The sequence below is a fragment of the Nanorana parkeri genome, unplaced genomic scaffold (genome assembly GCF_000935625.1).
Source record: "Nanorana parkeri isolate BGI_ZX_2015 unplaced genomic scaffold, ASM93562v1 scaffold926, whole genome shotgun sequence".
In the NCBI taxonomy this organism is placed as follows: domain Eukaryota; kingdom Metazoa; phylum Chordata; class Amphibia; order Anura; family Dicroglossidae; genus Nanorana; species Nanorana parkeri.
Genome location: NW_017307194.1, coordinates 564,534 through 580,287, shown reverse-complemented (window position 1 = coordinate 580,287; position 15,754 = coordinate 564,534).

The window sequence follows — 15,754 nt, the reverse complement described above, 5'->3', positions numbered from 1 at the left end:
CAATGATACATATGCATTTGTCATATTTTTAACTTAGCCAGCTGTTCTCCTGTTACACCGAGGCTGATGTTTCACGCTGGATAAATAAGATGTCGTACATGCCGTCACATGCTCACTGAGCCCCATTCTCCGTTGTCCTTATGTTATATGACAAGCTGCGGTTACCCCACAACTGAGCGGCAGTGATTTTTCTTTTTGTGCTAGAAATTGTGTTGTGATAAATGTGGACAGATGGCAAGCACAACACACCTGGAGTGTGTGTAGAGAGGAACGTCCCAGGGGGCAGGGGACATCTGCCCCAAAACACCACATATAGTATACATACACCCACCTACTACTCATCCCACCGTGTGCTAATACATCTCCTACTTTGTATGTTATCATTTCCTAAATGCAAACTACATAGAATCAAATGGTGCGGGGTTATATCTAATGTCCGGTGATCTCCTGACTCTATATTATCAGGAGAGGATCACACGGTGCGGGGTTATATCTAATGTCCGGTGATCTCCTGACTCTATATTATCAGGACGGGATCACACGGTGACGGTTTATATCTAATGTCTGGTGATCTCCTGACTGACTGTATGTTATCAGGACGTGATCACACGGTGCCGGGTTATATCTAATGGCCGGTGGTCTCCTGACTGACTGTATATTATCAGGACGTGATCACGCGGTGCGGGGTTATATCTGATGGCCGGTGATCTCTTGATTTCATATTATCAGGACGGGATCACGCGGTGCCGATTATATCTAACGTCAGGTGATCTCCTGACTGTACATTATCAGGACAGGATCACACAGTGCCGGGTTATATCTAATGTCCGGTGATCCCCTGGCTGTATATTATCAGGGCAGGATCACACAGTGCCGGGTTATATCTAATGTCCGGTGATCCCCTGGCTGTATATTATCAGGACAGGATCACACGTTGCTGGATTATATCTAATGTCCGGTGATCCCCTGGCTATATATTATCCTATATGCCCTCTGGGAAGTCTATGTCACCAATGCTTTCCATGGAAATCATGGCAGTATGTGAGATATTGGTGGAAAGTTATTTTTTTTTCCAGTAATGGCAAGCCCCGCCACATCTGGTACAGAGCATGCACGAGATCTGGTGCAGACATCAATGGTGGGCCAGCAGAGAGAACCAGGATGAAGAAGCAGGCCAAAGATGACTATTTATAAAAAAAAGTGGCGGCACGGGATTCAGAGCGCAGGCAGGACGGACCAGCAGGAATGTATCAAGACAATAGAGAAAGAAGCGTGTTGCTGTTTGTGTACCTGCTTCCCTACAGACATTTAAATAGCATTTATGGTTTGTTAAAAGGTGGTGGGGGGGTCTTCTTTAACTGTTAAAGAGCAGCATCAAGGCCCACACCTATGGGTACCTGCAATGCCATGGGTGTTTGTAAGGGGACGTTGAGGGATAGCCCAGGGATAGCGAGAACCGGTCACAAGGAATTATTACAATGTTTCCAAAATGTTTTTGTTTTTAAGCTTAGAACATGGACTTTGGGTAGCCGAAATCTGGATATGAAGTAGTATTATGGAATAGAGGCTCCTGCAGATATCTAACCTATGCAATAAAAATCATGGATTTGCTTTAAACAACTATCTGCATTCATACTACAATGTACCTGTCTTGGGTTTTCGATTGTGTATGCAGTTGATTTAAAAATCTTACTTTACATTGAAAGTGAATGTTATTCAATAAACATTTATTTGTGATTTTTTTTTTGATTCGTGTATTCTACACTTTTTTTTGCTATCATTGTATACAGTACATAGCAATCATATGGATGTATATCTCGTTTTATATTGTGCTCTAGGCTTTCCTCTGCCCCTCTCCCACCTCCGGTGTCACAATGATTTATCGCAGTCCCAGGCCGAGGTCAATTAGAGAGGGTCAGGTGGCATCAGAGGGTTAGGCTCATCTCTTTATTGAACACAATATTTTAGCACACACTGTCACCCCTCAGCATGATTTATGGCCAGTCCAGGCTCATACAGCACCTCACACCACCTCTCTGGGTTCAGCACTCTCAGCTAATTATACACCAGCCACAAGCACATAGAGAGCAGGCAGGTTAGAAGATGGCAAAGTTGGGGGACAGGATTAAGAAAGGATGAAGTTAAAGGGAAAGCAATAGAGAAGGCAATGGTGAGCTCAAGAGGTCGTAGATGGACAATGCGGTGGCTTTGTGATTAGAGCTATGAACTTGCAGTGTTGGGGTCCTGAATTCAGTCTCTGCCAAGGATGTTGTATGTTTTCTTTGTATTAGCATTGGAACAGGAGCTTTTGGGACCAGTAGATTTCAGCAGGTAACTTTTAGCCACCAATAAGGTAAATGTCCATATGGTTTAGAGCAGGGGTAGGCAACCTCGGCACTCCAGCTGTTGGGGAACGTCCTGTGAGTCATTACCCCTGGTTTAGAGGATTTATTTGTTATCAAGCCAGCAGCCATATGCAGTTAAATTTCCTTCTCATGAGTTCCAGGTACCGGTATTACTGAGCCCGGCTTTATCCTTAAAACCAGGGAACCTTCCCAGGAACCAAATCCTCAAGTAAGAGAAGAAGAATCAGAACTCTGAAAAGATATTTAACGCGTATCTAGAGACCCAAAATCAAAGATTTAGGGGGTTATTCACAAAGCTGCCTGTACAGCAGCGCTTCGGTTCCCGAAAGCGGCCGAGCGGCTCAGCCGAGCCAAAGGCATATGCTTCGGCACGACTGAGCCGAACTGACACCCGAAGCGGGCCGAACACCTTGCAAATGACAGCTGGGTGGAGCAAGCTGTGCCAGCTACGCCCAGTTGCAATGACGAATCAATCTGGAGATGCTGAACTGCCATTAAACAGTGAAAACTTGGCGTCACGACCGGCTCCGCCAAGTTGTTATTCAGAGGCCAGGCTTCGGCAGCTTTGTGAATAACCCTGTTTATATATTGGAGCCTTCCAATGTCTAGGTGTAGTGGCTGTATTAAGGCCGCTTGGGCTGAACAGAGACTATCCATCAATTCCCCATTACAGTGTGGATGGGGGGATCTCCCCTGTTGGCTACTGTATTCTAACAGCAGGCACCCAAATAGTTGTAAATATGCTGTAGCAGATTGGCTGCAGTGACTGTTAAGTTGACAAGTTTCTGCCCGACTCCTTCAACCCTTCAGGGTCTGTTCACACGAGAAGTGTTGGGGCTGTGCTGGCCACCTTTACAGTGCAGCCCCATCTCACAGACAAGGCAATATGCCTTCTTTACAATTGGCGTTGGCGTTGTGATGGTGTGCACTGTACACCATGCCGTATTTTTTTCAGCCCGAGGTGCGGCACGGTACAACTGCATTGTACAGTGATGTGCTAATAGAACCTAATGAAATGTCACTCAAGTTCTAACAAGAAAAGTAAACAGTGTGACGTGCCGATCAACTTGTGTGCTTTGCATTCAGCTTGGCTTGCTGGTGTGAATGCACCGTTAAGCTGACCACTGTAATATTTTCTTCATTCAACCCATAGAAAATATTCCAGATTCCTCCTCGTATTCCTCTTATGAGCGTTGATCGAGGAATCTCCTGCTGTCTTCATTGTATTCTGATGGTAACCACTGGCTGCTGTCAGAATACTCAAACAGAGCCAGCATCTCATTAACTGCCGGCTCTGTTCCTTTGAAGATTTTCTGACTGGCTCTTTTGATCAGCTGATTGAGGGATGCTGGCCGAAAGGGTGCCGACAGCGGCACCTACTGTATGAATTTTAGCCGGTTCATCAAGTGTCGGCATGGCCACCCATGGCTTGAATTTGCTCATTCTGCAGGAGAGGTCCAGAATTTTAAATAGTGCGTGGCCAGCTTAGAGCAGTAGGTTAAAGATTGAGGCCCTTTCCACTTTTCTCTTTTACATGTGGTGTGGTGTAAGGTATTTTGTGTGTTAACATGAGTTGTGTTAATGCAAACCTTGCAGTAAAATGTCAGGCATGCTTATAACCTTTGGATCCCCTCCCTGTAAAAATTTGCCTGATGATAGTATTTCTAAAATGTACCTATATAGAAAGAAGTCAGATTAAATACTTACCCTCATAATCCACTTGTGGAACCTGGGCACACTTGACATCATGCACCTTTCCGCAAGATCCTGGAAAGTACGGAGCAGCCCAAATCTCATGAGAAGATGTTCTTGCAATGGACTGGAGTGTCTTCCCATGAGATCTGGGGTACTCAACATTCCCAAGCAATCTTCCTGGAAGGATGGTGATGTCACACCCAGAGATGTGGAAGACTGGGGTAAGGTAAGTGTAAAATCTAACCTAGGTCTAGTACATTTCTCCAGCACAGTACATGCCACTGTCCCCATCCCCCCAGACTCCCCTAGCTCATGACAACTCCCTGAGTATATGCACTCTCCCAGGATGCACCACTGGCCATGAAACCACCAGTGATTGGTTGGTGAGCCTCATACACCCAAGATGCTCCCTCATTGCCCCACATTGCAGCAGCATCACATCCCACTCAGGCAAGCACAATCAATGACAGAACTCCTGGAATTAACCAGATAATAACCAACTATAATTCAGCCAGACTGACTACATACCAGCACAGCTAAACTTCTAGTAGCCACTCCACAGTGGGTGGTAGGAGCTACAAATAAATATATTTCGAGGTGCACCGAAATGAAAATTTCAAAAGCGAAACGAAACCGAAATAAAAAGATTTCGGGCCGAAACCGAAATTTAAAGTCCTCAACCTCTTATTCTGCAGCTCCTGTTATCAATGAACAGGAATCCTCTATACTGAGTGTTTCTGTTTATTCATAACATGAGGACATAGTGTGTTTACCATGTCCACAATCATGAATGAACAGGAAGTGATGGAGATCACTTTCCGTTCATTCATAATTGAGGATATAGTAACAATATTATGTCCTCAATTATGTACAAACACTCAGCGATCACTGATCGCTGAGTGTTTGTACCTCTCTCTCCTTCCTGACTCACTGTCACAGGAGGCTGAGCAAGCGCAGCTCAGCCTCCTCTGTGACAGCGTGGGCTATCTCCGCCCACACAACGCTCTGCCGATCTGTGACAGTTTATCCCCTCCCCCCCCCCGCTGGGACACAACGCAGCGCCCTGCGGGGAGGTGAGAATAGGCCGAAAGACTTCAATGCTAGCAGAGAATGCAGAACTCTGTGATGCACATCTGGAAGGTAGTTCAGGAAATGCACACCAGGGAAGCAAAGCAGGACAAGTCGTGGTCAAGCAGGCTGGGTCGGCAACATGGTAGCAGGGTACCAAATCAGCAGGCAGATTTGTGGTCAGAGGACAAACCAAGGTCAGAGCCATGCGGACAATGCAGTGCAGGACTGAAGCCAGAAGTGAAGCCAAAGAACAAGCCGGAGTCAGGGTCACCATAGTATCAGAAGAATATTTAGTAGACATGTGTGCCATATCAGCCACTTGTTTGCCTGATGAAGGGGATCCTGCGAGACCCCGAAACGTTGTATTTAGTGTTTTGAATATGGAACGAGTATGTGAATAAATAGACTTACTGGATTTGCTTTGGAGTGCCGGTGTCTACCTTCTTACTTGTATACTTTGACGGAATCCACCCATCGACACCTGATGCACCCACCTTTTACCTGACGGAGCAGTGGTTCTGAGTGTGATGGGTATACGGATTGCATATCCACCGGCGGCACGCTCTGCGCATACATGCCACTATCTTGGAGGCGGGACACATGACGTCACACAACGCCACGTGTACGCGGCATTGGGTGATGTCGTATGCATGTTTGGGCATCCCCATCTTGGTGTATATCTTTGTATACACCAAGATGACAGCACCCAAACATGTGCATGAGGTCACCCGATGCCGCGCTGTGTCATGTGACGTCATGTGTCCCGCCTACAAAATGGGGGCAACGGCCGATATGGCTGCCGTGCGTTCTGCAAACTAATTTATGTATGCCCGAATATAGTTTTTGCATATTAAAGCATATAATAAATGTGTTATTTCGGATTCAGACGAACCGCCAAATCAACTGAATTTCATTGATTTGCAGGTTCGTCCGAATCCGAATGCACGTCTAGAGTAAGAAATCAGAGTCTGGAATCAGAGTCTGGAATCAGGGTTCAGGATCTTGGGTACAGAGGCAGCTGACGATCACATAGCACAGAGGGCTTGGCTGTCACAGATTAAATAGCCTGTCTGATGCCACAATTCACAATGTGTTCAAGCGCACGCCCGCATCCTAGGACAGGCACACAGACACGGCCAGGCCTGATTCTTTGTACCACACCAGGTGCGAGCATGCTAGTGCAGCCCCACTGGCACGGACTTCTTGACATCTTGACAATCTCCTTTGAAATTTTGCTTGATTTTAACATTCGATTTTGGATGGAATTGAGCTTTCTGAATGAAAACCACACTGGTATATGGCCAGCGTAATGGAAGTGGAGCAATAATGTTAAGTGCCTGGGTGGAGTTAACTGTCAGATACATTATAGGTTATCATATTTGTGAAAATCTCATTTGACTTTGGCGCCAGCAGCTCCACATTGGAATATGTCAAACACCGGGACATAAATGCTATGGTACCAATTTGCTTGGGCTTCTTCCCCAAGTTTCTCCGTGCATCAAAATAAATATCACTACTGTGCAACCCATTGCAGTAATGCAACCTTAAAGACGTGTTTTCCTGCATGTTACCAAAACACGTTGATGTCAATGAGCCCTTTCTTGTCCTTGACGTGTTGTTTTACAGTTTTATTAAGCCATATTGGTTTAGTTTTTGATCTTTTATTTTTGCTCCCTAAAGGTATACACTTTGAAGTAGCAAATCATGATTCTGTAGAATCATGATATAGTATTTAGAATACTGATTATTTTTCTGGAGCCCTATGATGGTGGAGCCCTATGATGGTGATTAGCTATTCTCTTTATGTAGGTATGTGTTTGCACATGAACTCATGAATGTAAGCATAACAAAGTCACATGATAAGTGCATTTAGATATTTTACATGCATTTCAACGCACTGGACGTGAACCCTTTAAGTCTCATTGGGATCAAGCTGGATATTAGAATTAATCCAATTTGTACAGAATTGGGGAATTAATGAAGATGAATTTGCTCATTTCTAAACTGCATGTTCCAATCAGGTATCACTCACAGTGTGACTGTTTCATTGATCTCCTCCTCACCCATTCATCCTTACGTGCACTAACAAAATCATGTAAACGTAAAGAATGGAAGGAGGGAACATGACAGAAATCAATGAGGTCTGATAAGTGCCAAGCTAGAGACTTCCTCCTGCCTTGAGCTGGAAGACTGACCTCTGAACTAGGTCATTGGTAGGGTAGCGTGAGCAACAAAAATTTATAATGGACATGTCAAAAAAGCAATAATGCTCAGACACAGGCAGACCTACAAGGAGCTATCTATAATGTGCAGTATATTTGAGGATGTTTAGGAATTTACCATCGGAACTCAAAAAAGTTGTCTTCTGTGGGTTTTGTTGGAGTAGAGTTGGTTCATTAGGAGAGTTTGATCCTCCACCAAGTCTTTGTAGTTGTCTAGGGCACTAACAGGGAGATATTGTTCCACTTCTAGAGCTGAAATCTTTGGTTTCCCTTCTTTCTCAATATATATTTGTCCACTTAATGACCAAGGACAAATGTGGGTCCTGAGGTTACACAGGTTGAGAACCACTGCTCTAAAGGTTTCCCTAACACCTGAAATAAATGTCTCCAGTATATGTGTTTGCAACTGGTTTGGGAACTTTAGACTAAACGTAAACCTGCGCTTTGTTCATGCATGGCAAGACAACAGGTTCCCATCGCTGTCATAGGTGGGTGGGAAGAGTCCCTAGCCATCTAGAGAGCTTATCCAGGGCATCTCCTCCCCATTCCTGGTGAAGAGAACAGTAAGGAAGACATAGTAGTGCTGGGTCAAGCCAGTGGCGTAACAACCGCCATAGCAACCCAGGCGGCCGCTATGGGGCCCGGGCACAGGGGGGCCCGGCCAGGGCATCCCTCTGATGCTAAGTGGGCCGCCTGGGTCGCTGTGGCATATCAGGGTGCTGGCTGTCACTGACACAGCTCCGCAGCGGCTGTGTCAGTGACAGCCAGGAACTGCGGTAGAAGAGGCCGGTTACACCGGTGTTTGATCGAGAGTTCGAACTCATCGAGTTCTCGCCGGACCGCCGCAGTGAAGGAGGAGGCCCCTCTTACAGCCTGCCTCCTCTTACATCACTGGCCAGTGACTTAAGAGCAGGTGGGGCCAGTGATGTAAGAGGAGGCGGGCCCATCGTTAGAAGGAGGTGGGGCCCAGGGACGGAAGAGGAGGCGGGGCCCGGCGACCACGGAGGCGGACAGCGCTGACAGGTAAGGTGTGCAGCCCTTCTGAGACCCTGCAGAGCCCACTATAGAGAGTCTATGGTGGACTCTGCAGGGTCACTCTCAGGTGGGCTCTGCAAGTGGCATAACTAGCAATCACTTTGCTATGGGGCCCTGTGATTTCTAGTTACGCCCCTGGGTCAAGCTTTAAAGTACCTGAACATACAAAGTGTTAGCATAAATGTTCAATTTGGGGGAAAAGCAATCCAAGCCAAAACATTCAGGGAGAGCCACAATTATTTTATCAAACTATCTAAATAATGTAGTTGAATTACTTCATATAAAAAAAAAAAAATCATTATTCTAAAGTGTATTCTCCATGTTTGTACACAAAGATAATAGTACACATATTAGTAAATATCCAAATAATTATATTACTGTACACTTGTCCATACTGACCAAATTTTGTCAAATGTGGTTGGGCATTGCCTATTGATGCAGGCTTTATGTATAGTGGGAGGATCTTCTCATGTAAAAAGTAGTGAAGAAAGCAAATAATTTGGTGTGTCTAGCTAGATCAGGAACCCCAGCACTCTAGCTATGCTGAAACTACTAGAGAAGCACCAATACTGTTTTTTCAGTATCGAGTATGAGTACCGAAAAAATAATTTCTGTACTCGCCGATACCAAATACCGATAACGGGAGGTGGTTTATGCCTGGAAAGCCAGTGTTCTATTGAAAAAACACTGGCTTCACTTCCCACTCGACACTGCGAGGCAGCCTGGTTTCCTGACCAATCAAGAAGCTGGGCGGTATGTCATGACCTGATTGGTCAGGAAGCCAGACTGCCTAGCAAAAAGTGAAGCCCGCTTCCCAGCCAATCAGGAAGCCGGAAGGCGGATCATAACCTGCCGTCTGGCTTCCTGATTGACCTGGAAGCCGGCTCCATGCGCCCTTACAGCACTGCCGGTCAGAGGGAGATCTCCCTCTGACCAGAAGTTCCGGGAATTGGGGGTAAGTATCAGAGCTTTTGGGCGAATTCTCCGTATCGGCACCGATACTAGTACCGGCATCAGTGCATCCCTAGAAACTACAACTCTCATAATGTATCTGCCTCTGTGAGTCATGCTTGTGGCTGTCATAATCTTGCAATGGCTCATGGACTTGTAGATCCAGAACAGCTAGGGGGTCAAGGTTCCCTACCACTGGGATAGATTATTTGCATCACTATGACCAAGTAAAGTTATAGCAGGACACATAGACAGTTTTTGACCTATAATATTATTCAGCACAATGACAATTTTTTGCAAGTACGAGAACAGAACCAAACCTTATAAAGGAACATTCTTGTATATTTTTTGCAATTAGGTAAGAATGAAGGGCTAGAGTTGAAGCAGAACTCCAAGCAAACATGTTCTTAAACCTTCACATGGGGCAACCCCCGCACTGCAAGTGTTAACTGCTCGTTATCAGCTCCCCTAAGTTACCCAAAGAGATGCCGCCTGAGGGATGGCTCTGACCAACGGAACGCCCTTTATTATGACTGGACAGCAACAAATACAAATCAGAGAACAGGACCGCTATTACCCAGCTATGGTCTGAGAAATCAGTCAAACCTATTAAAGACCCTTTACAAATTCGCCTTTATCAAGCACTAGAATGGCTTGCGACCTTAGGGAATGGTTAGGTCTAAAATGATTTTTCCACCTAGTCATTTCTATATGGTGTCTGCATTGAAATGGTTTTATATTATAGGAAGCTTTAGTATAACTATTATTTACAATCTTCTTCTATAACACTGCTATGCTATGGATAAATGACGGAAAACTGAAATGCAAGAAGTATTAGACAGAGGATGATGGGATCAATAATACCATACGCATCTTTCTATCTGTTCTCAGTATGATCTTTATCAGTATCATAGAGGAATTAGTCAAATAAATCCCTTGCCCCAAAGAGCTAACAGTCTAATTAGGCTCACTGGAAGAGAAACAAAACCAGTAGGTGATCATTCAGTAAAAAGACATTCTAAACCACGAGGGTCAAAGTGCAGAGCGTGGGGTCATAGATACATTTGATAGCCAGACTCTGAAAGAGGGGATGGAAGGTTTAATGCATAGGGGGCAGATGCTGGAATATAATGAGGGGTTAGGGCTCAGGCTGCTAAAAAATTTAACTGTTCGTTCCCAATCACCCCATTTGCAGTATGTTGATTTTCATGAGTTTCAAATGAGCCAACATGAAGTTAAATTCCTTAATACTGAAGTAATAGAATGGGTTTATCCTTGTATCTAAGCCTTTTGGATACCCATAAGGATCTTATGATTGTTTGTAATTTTGAAAAAAAAAATCCTTGCTGGGAAAACCAATCTATGCAATTTAAATTTTATGCCGATTTTCAGTGGACGTACAATCTTTTCACGTGCCTATTCTACCATCCTTTTATGAATGAATGATGATACTTATGTGTATTTTCTGTTATTTCTGTTATTTTCACTAACAAGATGGTCAGATTTGCCGCCCTGTGGTTTTCCGCAGACAGACTGTAGTGATGATGACGTCACCACTAATATTACAAGGCAATATCTGAGCTTGACAAGGCTTGCAAGCTGCAAATAATGCTCAAATGATTTATTTTGCAAAATCATTCTAAAGCCCATTCACAAGAGTGATCAAATGAGACACTCAGCCCATGTTCCTAGCACTGGCCAAGAGATCAGGACTCTGTGCACATGTGTAATGTAATGTCATTAGCCAGGTTAGAAAAATACAAGAGGGCTCCACCATTGACCTTTGCCAAATTGACCTTTAAGATTTGCATACGGGTTATACAAAGATTATCATCTTAACATGTTGAAAATTTGCATACTTGTAATATCAGGGGGGTCTGGTGGTTTTTGACTTTGCACGTTACTGGCTGGAGGTGGTGGTGGGGGGGTTGTTGGCAGGTGTGGGGGTTCAGTTTGGTGTTGGGGGTACATGTTACTGGGGGACAGCACAGTACCTCTTTCTTCCCAGCCAGCTTACTAGTTGCCAGGAGCAACCCGCTCAGTTCCTGGCAACCAGTAAAGTCAGAGAGCTTGGTGGGATGATGGACAGGGTCAGAGGTTACAAACAGCTTTTAGCAACCTGGGATGTTCTGGCCAGAAAGGTGGCGACACATGTAGCCCCCTATATGACCCAATGAGATGCCTCATGAGGCAAACGCCTCAGGCTGCTTCATTATAGGGAGGGCCCTGGGTAATAGAGCACTTATGTAGCATTCATTCTTACATTCATTAGTTAAACAAACTTATTTTGCTTTTACTTACAGTTACCGTTTCCTGGTGGAGTGAGGCACTGATGATGTAGCCCTGGCCTGGATGACTGAGGCACTGGTGATGTAGCCTTGGATTGGTTGAGAGAGGCTGTGCCGCCCCAACAGGGGCATAGAATATGAGATGCATAGCCTCAGTTAATATTAGCATTGTTATATAGGTTAGAATTTATATAGTGTGATTTGCCTAACTATTTTCTCATAGCTAAATTCATGTGTTATCCTATGCTGCCATCTAGTGGCCTTTTGTTGTAATGTACATGTTTTTCTGTGATTCTTTGTGATGTCTACGATGTATTTCCTCTCTGTATGTAGCCCCACCCTTCTTCCTGTGTGCAGTACTTCCTGTGTCATGGGCACAGTTGAAAGCCACATGTAACAAGGACACACAGGTAATCTGCACAGTACGGAGGAAAGGCATCATTTTCTGACCGCACAATACTATAACCGTTCAACTGCTGTTCCTATCATCTGCTGTAACCTGATGTTAAAGAATAAACACCTCTTTTGAATGAATCGGTATTGACGAGTTCAGCTATCTGACAAGGATTGTCCGCAGTGAGTATATCTGCTTATACAGGCCAGGCATAGAGGTCTCAGCAAGGGATATATTTCGCTCTCACAATAATCGGAGTCAGAATAGAGGCACTGGCGATGTAGGTATGGCCTGGTTGAGTGAGGCACTGGCGCTGTAGGTCTGGCTTGGTTGAGTGAGGCACAGGCGATGTAGGTCTGGCCTGGTTGAGTGAGGCACTAGCGATGTAGGTCTGGCCTGGATGAGTGAGTCACTGTTGATGTAGCCCTGGCCTGGTTGAGTGAGGCACTTGCGATGTAGATCTGGCCTGGTTGAGTGAACCACTAGTGATATAGCCCTGGCCTGGCTGATTGAGGCACAGGTTATGTAGCCCTGGCTTGGTTGAGTGAGGCACTGGTGATTTAGCCCTGGCCCCACAGATGCATCCTGGGATGTCTACATCGCCAGTGCCTGGGAAATCTCATCTGTACACTCTCATGAGATAACTGCTTGGTAACCGGCAATGTTGGTGGTTACCGGTGCCTCTTCATTGGGCTCCCCCAAGTGGTGGAATGCTAGGACTTGGTTGCAGCTCCAAACATTGTGACTCTGGTAGTTCCGCCACTGTATAGAGGGCTACAAATCTCAGCAATACATTATACAGCAATGCAGAATACTGCCAGCTATAGAGGACTACAAATCCCAGCAAAACATTTTATAGCAAAGCAGAACACTACTAGCTATAGAAGACTACAAATCCCAGCAATATATGATACAGCAATGCAGAATACCTCCAGCTACAGGACCCCCTTGTACCAGTCTTCACCATCTCCATGCCCCCCTGTACCAGTCTCCACCCTCTCCATGCCCCCCTGTACTAGTCTTCACCCTTTGCAGGCCACCCTGTACCAGTCTTCGATCTCTAGACACCCGGGGCCCTCCTTTATCAGTATTTACCCTTTCCCACAGGCACCCTTGGACCCCTTGTACTAGTCTTCACCCCTATCAGTCTGCATCCACAGAGGTCCCCCCTGTACCAGCCTTCACCCACCCAGACACCTTCTCCTCTCAGTACCACCCTCTTGGCAGCTGGATACCAGGAGGAAGAGTTGCTCCAGCTGCCAGCAGTGGCCAGGGGAGCGCAGGAGCAGGTCCTTGGTGAGCACCTCCCACATAGCAGGATGTTGTGCTACCTGGCAGTGCCTGCAGAGTGGGGGTGAAGGGAGGCAGTGTCAATTGCCCCGTTGCTGCCACTACAGGAGGTAGACCTAGAGTTCCAAGAAGGGAGTTGGATGCATGACCCCTTAGTAAAAATGGCCACTTTGAGAAGAATGGGGAGGAAAATAAAAATAAGGTATGCGAGGAATATAAAAAGCTGGCAATTATCAAGAAGTATGTGTTTGTACATTGTCATTATTAAACATTTCTAAAGGTGCCTTTGTTGTCATTTTTAAGATGAGGGCGAAGTTCCTCTTTAACTTCCCCCATTGTCATGTTTTCTGGATACAACCTCAAACAAAGGGTACAAGCCTCAACACAAATCTCTGTTCATATCATCCATAGATACTAGTCCATTGTATTTCTGGAGATGAAAATGGAAGCAAACATGACCAGTTCCATCAGAGAGCATTACAACAATCCCTTTGTACTCAATGAATGGTTTCACAAGATTAATTGTAACAAAGAGTTAAGAGAAATATAAACATAATAGGTTTCGGCAACAGCAGTCCTTGTTGGGATGCAAGAAGGACCAGAAGGATTTGGGCCCACCGGAAGGACAAGTGGGACCCATGAGTAGCCTGTGTGTAGCTTCACACTGACAATGTGCATTCCTCAGCAGTCGCAGCAAGGCCGTGCCCCCCGTACAGCGCTCAATGTGTGCCAGGATGTAGGGGGCAATAACAAGACCCTCTTCAGATTATTGTATCATTTAAAGCATTGTGGCCTGGAGGCCCTGCGAGCGGTTGTGTAATTACACACACACTGTTCGGATAATTAGACCTGAGCGCTGGAGCGTCCTCCGGCCGCTGTGTAGGAAGCACAATAAACACAGTTCTCTCCTTGGAGACGAGCAGAGTATGAAGGCTTTGCGGCTAGGCACCAATGCAATAAGCTGAACTTCAGCCAGAGCCCAGATCGATAGTTCCTAACCTTCGTCTCACCGTCTGCTTAACCCCTTTCTGGACTCACCGCTGACCTGTTATGGCAAGGGAGAAGGTACAGAGAATACTTTGAGAATTGGAGTGCTACTGGTTCAAAGGAAACCTGTCATGGGGAGAACATAACATTGCTGATCTCTTCTTCTGAAAATGCTAGTTGCCTGGTCATTCTGAGATTGCTACGTCAGTACTTTGAGTAAGAAGAGAAGTCACTGGGACTGCAGTTGTGATATCAATACGTCTTTTTATTGACGCACATTCACATTATCACAAAGCAAACATTGTGTCTTCTCCTCTTCTTCAGCACTCAAAATGTGGAACCAAATGTTTGTCAATGCAGCACCCACCAAGGACTATATTGGGATTTCATGGTCAGGAGTGCGATGGGGAACGTGCTGTACTTTGGGTTAGTGACATAGAAGAAGCATTCAGGACCTAGGTCAAGCAGGTCATCTGTGGCCCCTGGGTTTTGGATAGGACATGTAGGTTATATGTCTGCAGTACAGAGAAGAGGCTTATTCTTTGCCTTACATGATGTAGCTAAGGCTTTCTATAGATGGGCTCTCAAACATGTCGGAAGATGGTCAGAGAAGGCAAAATTAAAATGCAAAGGTAGACGAAAAGGGCCATGTCACATTATTGATCCTGTCAGTGGTGGCAACTCATAATTATCATGATCCCTATGAGAGTGCGCATCCAGGGCCTTCCTTGTAATGAGGCCGCCTGGGGCTATTGCCTCAGACGGCATCTCTTTGGGTCATGTGGGCAGGGTGGCAGGCAGAGCGGCTTGGCTGCTCTGCTGCACAATGTTTGCGTGTGCCTGACACCCCCTTTCCAGCCAGAGCATCCCCGGTTACTAATAGCTGGGGGGGTAAGATATGTTATGACCATACCTGGGAAGCTCTTTCCGGCGTCCTGCCAAGCTTCTGGCAACCAGTGATGTCACTGGTTGCCAGGAGCTTGGCAGGACACCGACCAGAATGTCTAAGAGCTGGACAGGGAGATGCAGAGCCCTTATACATCTCCCTGCCAGGCTCCTCTTAGCTGTGTCACTCTCCAGCAGCCCCCCCTCCCACTGATTGTGGACTCATTGAACACACACACCAGCAGGGGCGGACCTACCGCCGGTGCAGCTGGTGCGGCCGCCCAAAGGCCTGAGCCTAAGGACCCGTTCACATTGAGCGATTTATCGCGCGGTAATTCCCGCGATATCGCGGCTATTTACCGCGCGATAGCGCTCTTCAGTGCTTTGCAATGGGGCAAAGGGTCCTGCTGTCGCGAGTCGCAAGCACTTGCACGATATCGCGCGACAAATCGGGCGATATCGCGCAAAATGCAAATCGTGCGGCAAACGCGCGATTTGCAAATCACGCAGTGTGAATGGGGCCTAAAGGGGAGCCCAGTATCCAATGTAAAACAGCCCCAGGCATAGATG